We start from the raw sequence: 10,806 nt of genomic DNA, 5'->3' as shown, positions 1-10,806 counted from the left end.
TGAAGCTCAGAGATGTTACATTACTTGCTCTTATGCTCGGCTTATAGCTGGTGAGAGGTAAAGCAGAGACTGAACTCAAGTTTTCTGATTCAGAAGTGAACATTACTTAAACTATATTTTATTACCTTTTGGAAAAAAATCACACATTTGTATTTTTATTCAATTATTTAAATCCTTGGGTATACCATGTTTTCTGATCAACTAATGAAATATGATTCTCTTGAAGAGGCAATCTGTGTAAGCTCTCTGGCTCTCCACTATTCCTCAAGGTTGAAATACTATCAGTGATCCTGTCATAGAGAATCATCTTTATTTATCTAGGTAAACAACTGGCTCATAGATATTAGAGATTTCTCTTACCTGAAGACTCCTCAAAGAGGAAATGAATCCATATCAGTAATGCTTTGACAAACCCTAGGATTTCATGAAGTTGCTGATGAGGTCCCTACACAAATAAAAGAAGAAGGTACCATTATTCCATTGTTCATTTTCTATCTGGAGCTTTAACTTAATTAAGATTTCATTTGAAGTTCGAAAACCACTGCCCTTGAGAAAAACAGAAAGAAAAAGAATGAGGAAGGAAGGAAGGAAAGAAGGAAGGCAAGGGGGGAGGGGAGGGAATAGAAGAATCTTCTTTTTCTCGAAATGGCTTACACAATTAAATGATCCTGACACCCTATCTGACAGGAAGAGAGAGGGAGATGTAACGCAAAGGATGGTGTCTCCTTACCAAGAAAACTGAAAATAGAGGTGTCCCAGCCCCAGAAAGAAAGTTAGATTGAATTATAAAGTTCTTCAGCTAGAATATCTACATGGATGTGAGAGAATAAGAGCATTATTTTAAATAGATTCAAAGAATAAGGTCTAGGATACAGACAGTCCTCCACTTTTGTAAAGAATTCCTTAAAAAGCGCACTAAAGTTGTATGAGTAAAAGCTCAACGAGAAATCATGCAAATAATGTGAGAAGTGTTCAGAAAGTTAAATGTATTAGGAAACTCCTAAGACACTTTAGAAGATCTACTGCTAGCATTTCACATACATTCTTAGATTTCATTTCTCTTCTGTAATTCACATACAGTGGTCCTCCTTAAGTCCAATGGAGGACTACCTAAGACCTTCAGTATATCTAATGATTTGTCACATCCCATTTTGTTATACGAAACATCACTTTCAGAATGGAAGGACTCCTCCTCTGCTTGTCCTATTACTGTTGGCATGGTCCAGAAAGTGGGCCTAAGCACCTAGCCACACATTCTCTCTAGGTAAATACCTGTAGACCCATGGCTTTAAATCATATCCATGTGCCCTTGCCTCTTAAAGCTTCATCACCAACCCTGATATTTCACCAAAGCCCCCTTACTGGTATTTCTAACTCCCCACCTAACACCTCCAATAAGATGTATAGTAAGAATCCTAAACTTGAAATATCCAATGCAATGTTCTCATCCCCAAAACTTGATCATTCTCCAATTTTTCATCTCAGTAAATGACTACACCACACATTGTTGAAAACAAACAACTCTTGGAGTTATCTTTGCCTCCTCTCTGTTCTTCACATTCCACACACATTCAATGTTGATTTTACTTTCTAATTTTTTAACCTTCATGGGCTTTTCTCAGTCTTTTCTGCTACCACTCTAGTCTAAGCCACCTTCATTTCTCCTCTAGAAGAAATGCCATAGCTTCCTTTCTGGGCTCCCTGCAGCTGTCCTCACTCACCTTCATACAATTTGTTCTCTAGACAACAAAGAGAGGTTTTAAAAATGTAAATCAGACCATGTTACTCTCCTGCTTACAACTTTCCAGAAACTTTCAGTTACACCAAGAATAAAAGCAAATTCTTACTATGGTCTAGGACAGAGCTTTCTAAACCAAGCCATTTACTAAGCTGTGGAATCAATGTTCTGGGCAAGGATTAGCATTTTAAAATAAAATAAAATAGAAAATACCAGTTTATTATATGTAGTAAGGATAAATGTTATTTGCATGCAAATTGTCTTTCAGATGGTTGTGTGTGTGTGTGTGTGTGTAGTGGAATGCAATGTAAAATGTATTTCCTATAGGTCACATTTAAAGAGTTTGAAAGCCATCGGCCTACAAGATTTTGAAGCTCTGTTGGCTCACATCTCCCACCTAATCTCCTACCCCACTGCCTGCTCATTCAAAATACTTCAACTCTTCTAGCCTCTTTATTGTGCCTTCAAAGAAGACCAGCTTCTCCCCACCTCAGGTCCTTAGCACTTGCCTGGAATGCTTTCCTTTCTATTATTTGCAGGGATGGATCTTTCTTAGCGGTCAGGTCACAGCTCACATACCACCTGCTTGGAAAGCCCATCTTCTAACTCAACTAAAGCAGTCCCTACCACTTCTCGATCACATCACCCTGTTTCATTCCCTTATGCGGCTAATCATGATCTTGCATGCTTGTTTGTTTGTACATGATCTTTCTCAGTCCTTCTGACATAAACCACATAATGCAGGGACCTTAACTGTCCTGTTGGCTACCGCCCCCCTCCCCCCTTATAATGGCATCTCAACAAGTACTGGTTAATAGAATGTTGACTATTTCAGTTTCACCTGTGTTTTTATAAAATAAGGACAGCTTATCATGAAATCCTTAACGGTAGGAGCACTGCTATACAACAAAGCAGCTGCTGCTAACACCCCCCCCCCCGGGGACTGGCAGGCAGGACCTGTGGGTCCTGCAGCCAATCGAGGAAAACCCAAATTCAGGGTACAAAATGCAACCTCTTGTCATGCAAGATATGAAAAAGCAGATTGGTTGACAATGAGCACCGAATAGTAAGGGACATTGTCATAGTTCTTGTCTCGTGCCCTGTGGTTGCTGGCAACAAAACCTTTAAAAAGGAAAGTGTTCAAAAAAAATTTTTTTAATGAAAGTGTTCACCTTGAATTCCTTTCAGATACTGTGGAACCAGAAGTTAAATCTGCACCCAATACCTTCCATCCTGAACGAAGGACCAGGGACCCAGAGGGGCAAGCACATAGTGGCAACTGCCAAGAATGACAAGATGAGGGCAGGGTCAGACTGGAAACTGCCCTCGAGAGCCAGGCCCAGAGAAGACTCCCAAGTCGAAGAAAAAGAGACCCACATTCCCTTCACAGCCTCACCCAGCGCACTCCTCCAAGGGGTTATTAAGATTATCACCTCAATCTGCATTTAATTCTTTCCAGGTGCTGGAGCATAAAGGGGCTTGTGTGCTAAGCCGAGGCATTTGAACTTTCTTCTAGGTGCTGTGGGGACACTTTGAAGAGTTTCAGAGCGGAGGGACCCATCGGGGTGTCTCCAAGAGAGATCCTCCTGGCTGCAGTGTTGAGGGGGCTGAAGGTCCCCGAGGTTGGAAGCTGGAAGCTCTGTGGAAGCTGCTCCTGGTGAGAAGCCCAAACAAAAGCGAGGGGTTGTGGGAACCAGAGGTTGTGTGGAGGGACAGACCCTTGTTGGAATCTGACCCCATCTTACTTACCAGTTACCACTTCCAGGCTGGGACCCCGTGCTGGTTCGGAATCCCTAAGCCTCTTTGTCCTTTCTGTAAAATAAAGCAGAAAATGGCACCTACTCCCGAGATCCCTGTAGGGATTCAATGTGCTCATGCATATAAACTCTCAGTGCCCGCCACCTAGTAGGGGCTCAACAAATGTTAGTTATTGTTAGTCAAGCACTATTACTAATTTTGAGCACCCTGGTAGACACTGAAGCGGACAGACAGACCCTTCACCCAGCAGAGCAGAACGTACGTTGGCCTGTCACGACATTCCGAAAACACGGAGAAGCCACAGCGTAATCTTGCCGGTGGGGAAGACTTCACGGGGGTGAACCTGGAGCTGGGAATGGAAAGTAAATAGCTTTCTGAACGGGAGTGGACTTAGACTGAAAACGCAGTCGAACGCACACACAGAGCGCGACTCTAGTCCCGACCGGGGCGGATGTGCGACTGGGCGGGGGTGGGGGGAGGGTTCCTTTACCTCAGGCTCCTCCGTTCTGAGACAAGGCTCCAATCTTAAGCTAGTAGGAGAGGCGGCAGCGATCCAGCCCCACAAAAGGTCGGGGGTTGAGGGCCCCTCAGCACAGGTTTTTGTCTGCAAACCCAGTTTCCGAGGTGCCTAAAAGTGTACAAATAGTGAAGCCAGGCCCAGCTGAGCCAATTCATTACCTCGCCTCCGAGCTGCATGCTGATTATTTGCTCTCCATATCACCTCTCCTCAGGGGGCTCAAAGGAATCAGCAAATCCCCCGCATCAGAGCTACGAATCCCCAGCACAACCCATTCACACACAGCAGGGTGGCTGGGGATTAATTGGAGGGGGAATGTTGTGAATTCCAGAGAGTTCTTTCTCTTTGCCTCACAGCCGGTGGCCAGGGATATTGCTACATGAAAGCTTCCCTGTCAGTATCAGTCATCATTGCCCGCGCTGCTACATTCCAGAGAACGAATTGGCCTCATTTGGTAACTCAACTAGAGTTGGGGGGTGGGGGTGGAGGTCATTCCAAAGGGGCCACATTTGTGGGCCCCAATTCTTGCTCCAGAAGTGGTTTCCAAAGACAAACAGAAAGCCAGCAAGCCCAGTTTTCTTTTTCCAGGTTCCCTCCTTTGGCGACATTAGAGAAGGAGTGGATCTGGAAGAAGGGTGGGAAAGGGGTGGTACCTGGGTTAGGGCCTGGCAGGAAATGAGTTGGGGCAAAGCCTTGGCTGAGAGGAGAGAGACAGCCCAATAGCCCCCCAGGGTTTCCCTTACTGCTTTGATGCCAGGCCGACTTTCCCCTCCCATCACCGGGCTGCTCAGCAGGAGGACTGCAGGCTCTCCCCCCGCAACCTCCCTGCCAAGTGGGGCCCAGGGCCTGGAAGCGGCGTGAGCCCAGACTCCTCCCGGTGCTGCAGCAAGGCAGATAACAAGAAATGCAAACGCCAAACCTTGTCCTCAAGTAAGCCATTGCTGGGAGCCCTTAGAAAGGACAAGGAGCAGCATCTTCCCGGGATTTCACCTCTGAAGTTTACAGACTCAAACCTTTCCCCAGTTCTTACCTTTTTATATGCAAGATTTCCAGGCTGCCTTCTCTACCCTCCCATACCCTTAACCCTCCCCCTCCCCAGCACTCCGCCCCAGCTCCGTCTAAGTATTTCTCTCTGCTTCTCCTAGTCGCTACCACTGAAGAAGAAAAAAAAAAATTGCAAATTTCATGAAAAGAATTTCCTGAAACCCCCATCAAGTCGAGAGCGCAGAGAATGTACCCTGGGGAATCCAGGAGTCGGGGCATCTGCTTACTGGGAGAGGGGCTGAAGCTGACAGTCCTGGGAGACTGAAACCCCCAGTCAGCCGTCCGGTTCAGTGGCTCTGGGGCACTGTGACCTGAGGGAAGCGGCTGGGCTCTCACTTAGCGCATCCAGAAGATGGATGGTGGTAATAACTGCTCTGCCTCCTTCATAGGACTAGGTAGGGATTAATGAAAGAAGAGATTAAAAAGTGCTCTGTGATTTGTAAAGTGCTCAGTAGAAAATATTATGATTATTAAATTGTCTCATTGGGCCCAGTATTGGGTGTGTTAACTATCTTTGTAAAAACCTCACTCTGCATCTCCCTGCTGCTGTCCAGGAGAGTCCTGGTAAAATGCAACCTGGGACGGACAGAGATCGAAAGATATGCCAATATATACGAAGAAAAGCCCAAACAAAAAAGCAAACAAAAAGTGAGATCGTTATTATTTTCGAAAATAATAACAGAGTGATAACCCTTCAGTATTCCAAATTACAAGTGCCCGCAATGTGACACTACCTCTCGTGGGCATCATTCTAAGCCAGTGGTCCATTTTCTGGGGGTTCCTTGCCATGGCAACAGGCAAGCCTTAGCCTTAAAGGAGAAGACTCTGTATAATATTGAGCAAGCTGTTCTTTCTCTCCAGGCCTCAATTTCCCCATCCCTTAAATATATAAGTAGGACTGGGCTTCTTTAAGATCTTATCCTACCCTTCTGTCTTACGATTCCTTGGATGCCTCCTTTAGGCATCCTAACTTAGCAACAGTTGGGGCTCCAAGGTCATTTCATACTTGATAGAATATCAAAGAGTTTAACTAATCCTCATCCTGGGATAAAGGACTAAGTGAGCAAACAATCCCAAATCATGCCAGCTACTTAGGGACTCTTAATTCTACTTAATCATAATGAGAAGTTTTCAACCTTTGGAGATTGCTAGGGGGAGAAGCATGACATAATGCCTTGAACACTGAGAGCTGTGCCATTGGCACAGAATTTCCATCACAATTAGCACTTTTCCCACCCCCAAATGCTTTCATACTGAAAGTGCCTGCTTCACCCACTAATTCCACTCCACAAACTGACACCTGTAAACCACAGCCTAGGTGTTCCGAGGATCCTAAGGAACACAAGGTCAGCCCTCCGTCTCACTTTTCCATCTTTCCAAATCTGAACTGTCATCTAGTTTCCCACCTGGGGTCTTCATTGCCCAGCTGCACACGTCTGCCTAGAGAGACACTTTCCCTTCCTTTGCAGCTGCTTGCTGTCAGCTGGTCTGTCTGACCTCAGTGGGAACATTCAGGTTCAAGTCTCTGTCTGGGGAGTCCATAGACAGCCTTGACTATTATTCTGATGGATCGTTTTAATTCTCTCCACTTTGATCATGTCAGTTTCCACAACAAACAAGGCTCACCAGAAGCATTCCTGGGCTCACTACAGTAAAGGCACTTGGCTTTGCACCACAAGCCAGAGGCCAGAACACTTCTGCTTTTGCTTCAAGACTATTTTAACCCTTGGTTACACAGTTTTCCAGCTAACACTTTGTACCTTCACTCCCTGCAACCATAGACATGTTAGTCTCCTCCAGAGAAATGCAGTGATTTCCAGCCTTTAATTAATTAAGGATCCAAGTGGCAGATGCAGTTCACACACACTGGAGCCAAGCCCTGGCTAAGAAGGTTCTTTTGCTCCAAATGCTGTGCAGTTCACTAAGAGTAACTTCAGCTGATAAAAATAGCTCCGTCTCCTGAGTTGCCAGGAGCCATTTCAAATCATTTTAAAATATTATCTCATTTAATACTGGCAAAATGTTAAGGTGAAATAGGAATTACGTCGACTTCACAAAGTGAAGAAACCTAGCAGTTAGACGCGAAGCTTTCTGCCCCAGATTACACAGCCAGCCTGGAATGGCACAGGGTTCTTAACCAGGATCTGTGGCTTCAGGGGCAGGCCCTAATGCTGAAATGTTAAATGTTGGACATTAGCACTCCTTACACTGGCTGTCTTAGAAAGAGCTCTTGAGGGAGAGTGAAGAGACCAGAGTCTCTGACTGTGACCACCTCTATCAAGTCCATTTTCTCTATGCCTTGATTTCACTACCCGTCGACTGAAGATCGAATTAAATCAGTTATTTTTTTCTAAACCTCAGTCACTCACTTGATTACTCATACCGCTCATATCATTATTTAGTAACTAGACTTCTTTAAATCAATGTACTTTTAAAAACTAAATATTTTAAAATGAAGTAAACTTCAGTTAAAAACCAAAATGACTTGCTCTAAATAGATGGTAATAATAAAAATAAGGTGATTAAAAATAATAGCATTAAATTCTAGCAAGACACTCTTGCCAGCCTAAGGCTCTAAGATTCAGGCTAACCTTATGTTAAATTGGAAAATATGCAAGTTAGGTAAAGACACTGCAAGTTAGTTAAGGTGTATCAGAGACATACTGACAAATACACACTGAGACTTTCTCCTCAATGTAACCAGGTGGGAAGCGAATCCAACAGGAAACAATTTTCTCACTACCTTACTCAATGTTACTTAACATCTTAGCTGTGTACTACCTCAAGTTACCTCACCTAAAACCTTTTTTTGCATACAACCAGACGTCCCCATCTCATATTTGAGTAGATAATATTGTGAATTTCTCTTCCAGCATTTCCAGTTCTCAAATACTTCAATTCTAATTAGAAATGTTAATATTAATGACTATTAAATTTGAAACTTAATTCACTAGCACTGGGTGAGTACTTCCTGACCTGTAGAAAAAGGAAAATAGGAAGAGAATTCGACAATAAACAACCACTGTTAGCAATTTCTTTGAACAACAAAAGAAATTAAGACTTTTCTGGGCGCCTGGGTGGCGCAGTCCTTAAGCGCCTGCCTTAGGCTCAGGGCGTGATCCCGGCATTATGGGATCGAGCCCCACATCCCCACATCTGGCTCCTTCTCTGGGAGCCTGCTTCTTCCTCTCCCACTCCCCCTGCTTGTGTTCCCTCTCTCGCTGGCTATCTCTATCTCTGTCAAATAAATAAATAAAATCTTTAAAAAAAAAAAAAAGAAATTAAGACTTTTCCCTGGGAAGTGTCTTCAAGGACTACAAAACTTGTTGCCCCATAACCATGTAATAATTTTTGCATATTTGCCAGGGTCTGCACCAGTAGGTTTTCAAAGTGTGGCTGAAGTCCCTGGGGATAACCAATATCCTTTCAGGTCAAAACTATTTTCAGGATACTACTAAGATGTTCATGCCTTTTTCACTAACTTTTCCAGAGGCGACATGAAGTGAGATACTGCAACAGATGGAATGCAGAAGTAGACATGAGATCCAGCTGTATGCCATTGACACAAATATTAAAAAGATTTGCAAAATGTTAAACAATGCCACTCTTCTCACAAAATTTTTTTATTTGGGAAAATAGTCATTTTTCAAAAAAATTGAGTTACTTATGTTAACATATAATGAATATGCCATTGTTATTTTAAAACAAATATTTGTAAAGATCTAGATTTAACTTCTAATGCAGTAAACATTAGTAGATGTAATTCACATAAACAAAAGTTCTTGGAGCCTTGGTAATTCTTAAGAGTATAAAGATGTCCTGTAGCCAAAATGTTTGAGAATATTTGAGACCATTATAACAGCAGGCTAGAGTACATCAGCTGGAATACAAAGTGAGTAAAGTCAAAAGTAGTTCATGGGGCGCCTGGGTGGCTCAGTCGGTTGAGTGTCAAACTCTTGGTTTCAGCTCAGGTCATGATCTCGTGGGTTGTGAGATCTAGCTGAGTTGGGCTCATGCTGGAAGATTCTCTCCCTCACCCCTTCCTCTCTCCCTCTGTCTCTAATAAATAAATAAATCTTAAAAAAAAAAAAAAAGTAGGGGTGCCTGAGTGGCTCAGTCAGTTAAGCATCTGCCTTTGGCTCAGGTCATGATCTCAGGGTCAACATCTGTCAGGGCTCCCTGCTTAGCGGGGAGTCTGCTTCTCCCTCTCCCTCTGCCCATTCCCCCCACCATGATCTCTCTCTCCCTTGCAAATAAACAAATTATTTTTTTGTAAAGACTTTATTTATTTATTTGACTGAGAGAGAGAGCAAGAGAGCACAAGCAGGAGGAGCAGCAGAGGGAGAGGGAGAAGCAGGCTCCCCGCTGAAGAGGGAGCCTACCGTGCGGGGCTCAATCCCAGGACCCTGGGATCATGACCTGAGCCGAAGGCAGACGCTTAACCTACTGAGCCACCCAGGTGCCCCCAATAAAATCTTTTTTAAAAAATTTAAAAAGAAGTTCATTATAAAACTACCTATAATGGAGAGGAGTAAGAAAGAGACACACAGTCAGCAATAATGAATTATTATATTTAGTAATAATGAACGTTTAGCTTTTCTCAAATGATCATCAACTCAGGCACATGATTTCTGATCATGACAAGGGAAAATTAACAAATTAAGAAGAAATATAGTAACCAGAAAATGTTTAATACACACCCACACCCACACTATATATATATATATATATATATATAAAACGAGAGAGCACATTGAATTCCAAAACACTGCATGCCTGTTAGCACACAGGCCTAGAATAGGAGTGTGGAAAATGGAGACTTTGCTTGGGAAGTTTGCATATGAAAATTTGTTCTTTTACAAATTACTTTTAACAGTGTCCCCACATTACTTATACAATCACTCTAAAATGGTAAAGTTTTGTTTCTTGTGTGGTCAAAAAACTGCTGAAAGTTTGGGACACTTAAAGCCATGGCTCTGTCATCACATGGTTGATTAAATTGACAAGTTAGGCCAATGTATCTTAGCTATTTTACTGGCTAAATCCCATCCACTGTATAGCCATAAATTGTGACTATCAGCCGAGACCATGGCCAAAAAAATGTAATTGTCAATTAGTGTGTTTCATGTAGATAAGGCCAAAGTGTATTCATACCTATACTAAATGTCTCACTCTCATTTTGATTCTGGGAGCTCAATTTACAAAGAGAATTAACATTTCTCTTTATTTTAAGTGGTTTCTATGGATACCTTCCATGAAGCATTTCATTCACATCTATCCAATTTAAGCTTCTTATTTTAATTTAAATACATTTCCCATTCCTCCAGAATTTGTATATGATATCTGCAGTTCATTTTCTGGATGTAATCTACAAAAAGCAGTTATGCACACAAAATTTTAAATTAATATGTTCAAAGGTTTAAAAAGAGAGAAAAACTCCAACAATACAGAAAGTCATAATCTCAGAGTTGGAGTTCTATTTTTATGTGCCTCATACTTACTCAAAACCTGATCTGTAATCTAGAGAATCAAGTTTTCTGATTTTGGTCTTTCGTATCTTTATTGGTGTTTTTTTTCTTTTCCTTTCTTGATCTTATTTATGGTTATACTGCAGTTTTCTTACTTAGAGATGGGATTAAAACTTGTTAAGTTCTAGTACAGTTAAAATCCAATAACAATTTAATAACCATTAGATTTCTACTTAGCATAGAAAATTTGAAAAAAGCTTTTTTAAAGAATACAACCTCAG

The 10,806-nt window shown here is 42.3% G+C and overlaps 1 long non-coding RNA gene across 1 annotated transcript; it reads right to left on the bottom strand.

The window, feature by feature from the left end:
- Window positions 1-360: 360 nt before the first annotated feature.
- On the bottom strand, window positions 361-4,293 carry LOC117796329. The gene is made up of 5 exons (XR_004620722.1): window positions 3,987-4,293; window positions 3,759-3,845; window positions 3,488-3,550; window positions 3,172-3,392; window positions 361-445 (listed from the first exon to the last, which is right to left on the bottom strand). It is a non-coding gene; the product is annotated as an uncharacterized LOC117796329 (long non-coding RNA).
- Between the last annotated feature and the right edge of the window lie 6,513 nt (window positions 4,294-10,806).

Source organism: Ailuropoda melanoleuca, chromosome 2 (genome assembly GCF_002007445.2).
Source record: "Ailuropoda melanoleuca isolate Jingjing chromosome 2, ASM200744v2, whole genome shotgun sequence".
Classification (NCBI taxonomy): Eukaryota; Metazoa; Chordata; class Mammalia; order Carnivora; family Ursidae; genus Ailuropoda; species Ailuropoda melanoleuca.
Note: the sequence above shows the minus strand (reverse complement) of the source record. Positions and strands in the feature narration are given on the sequence as shown.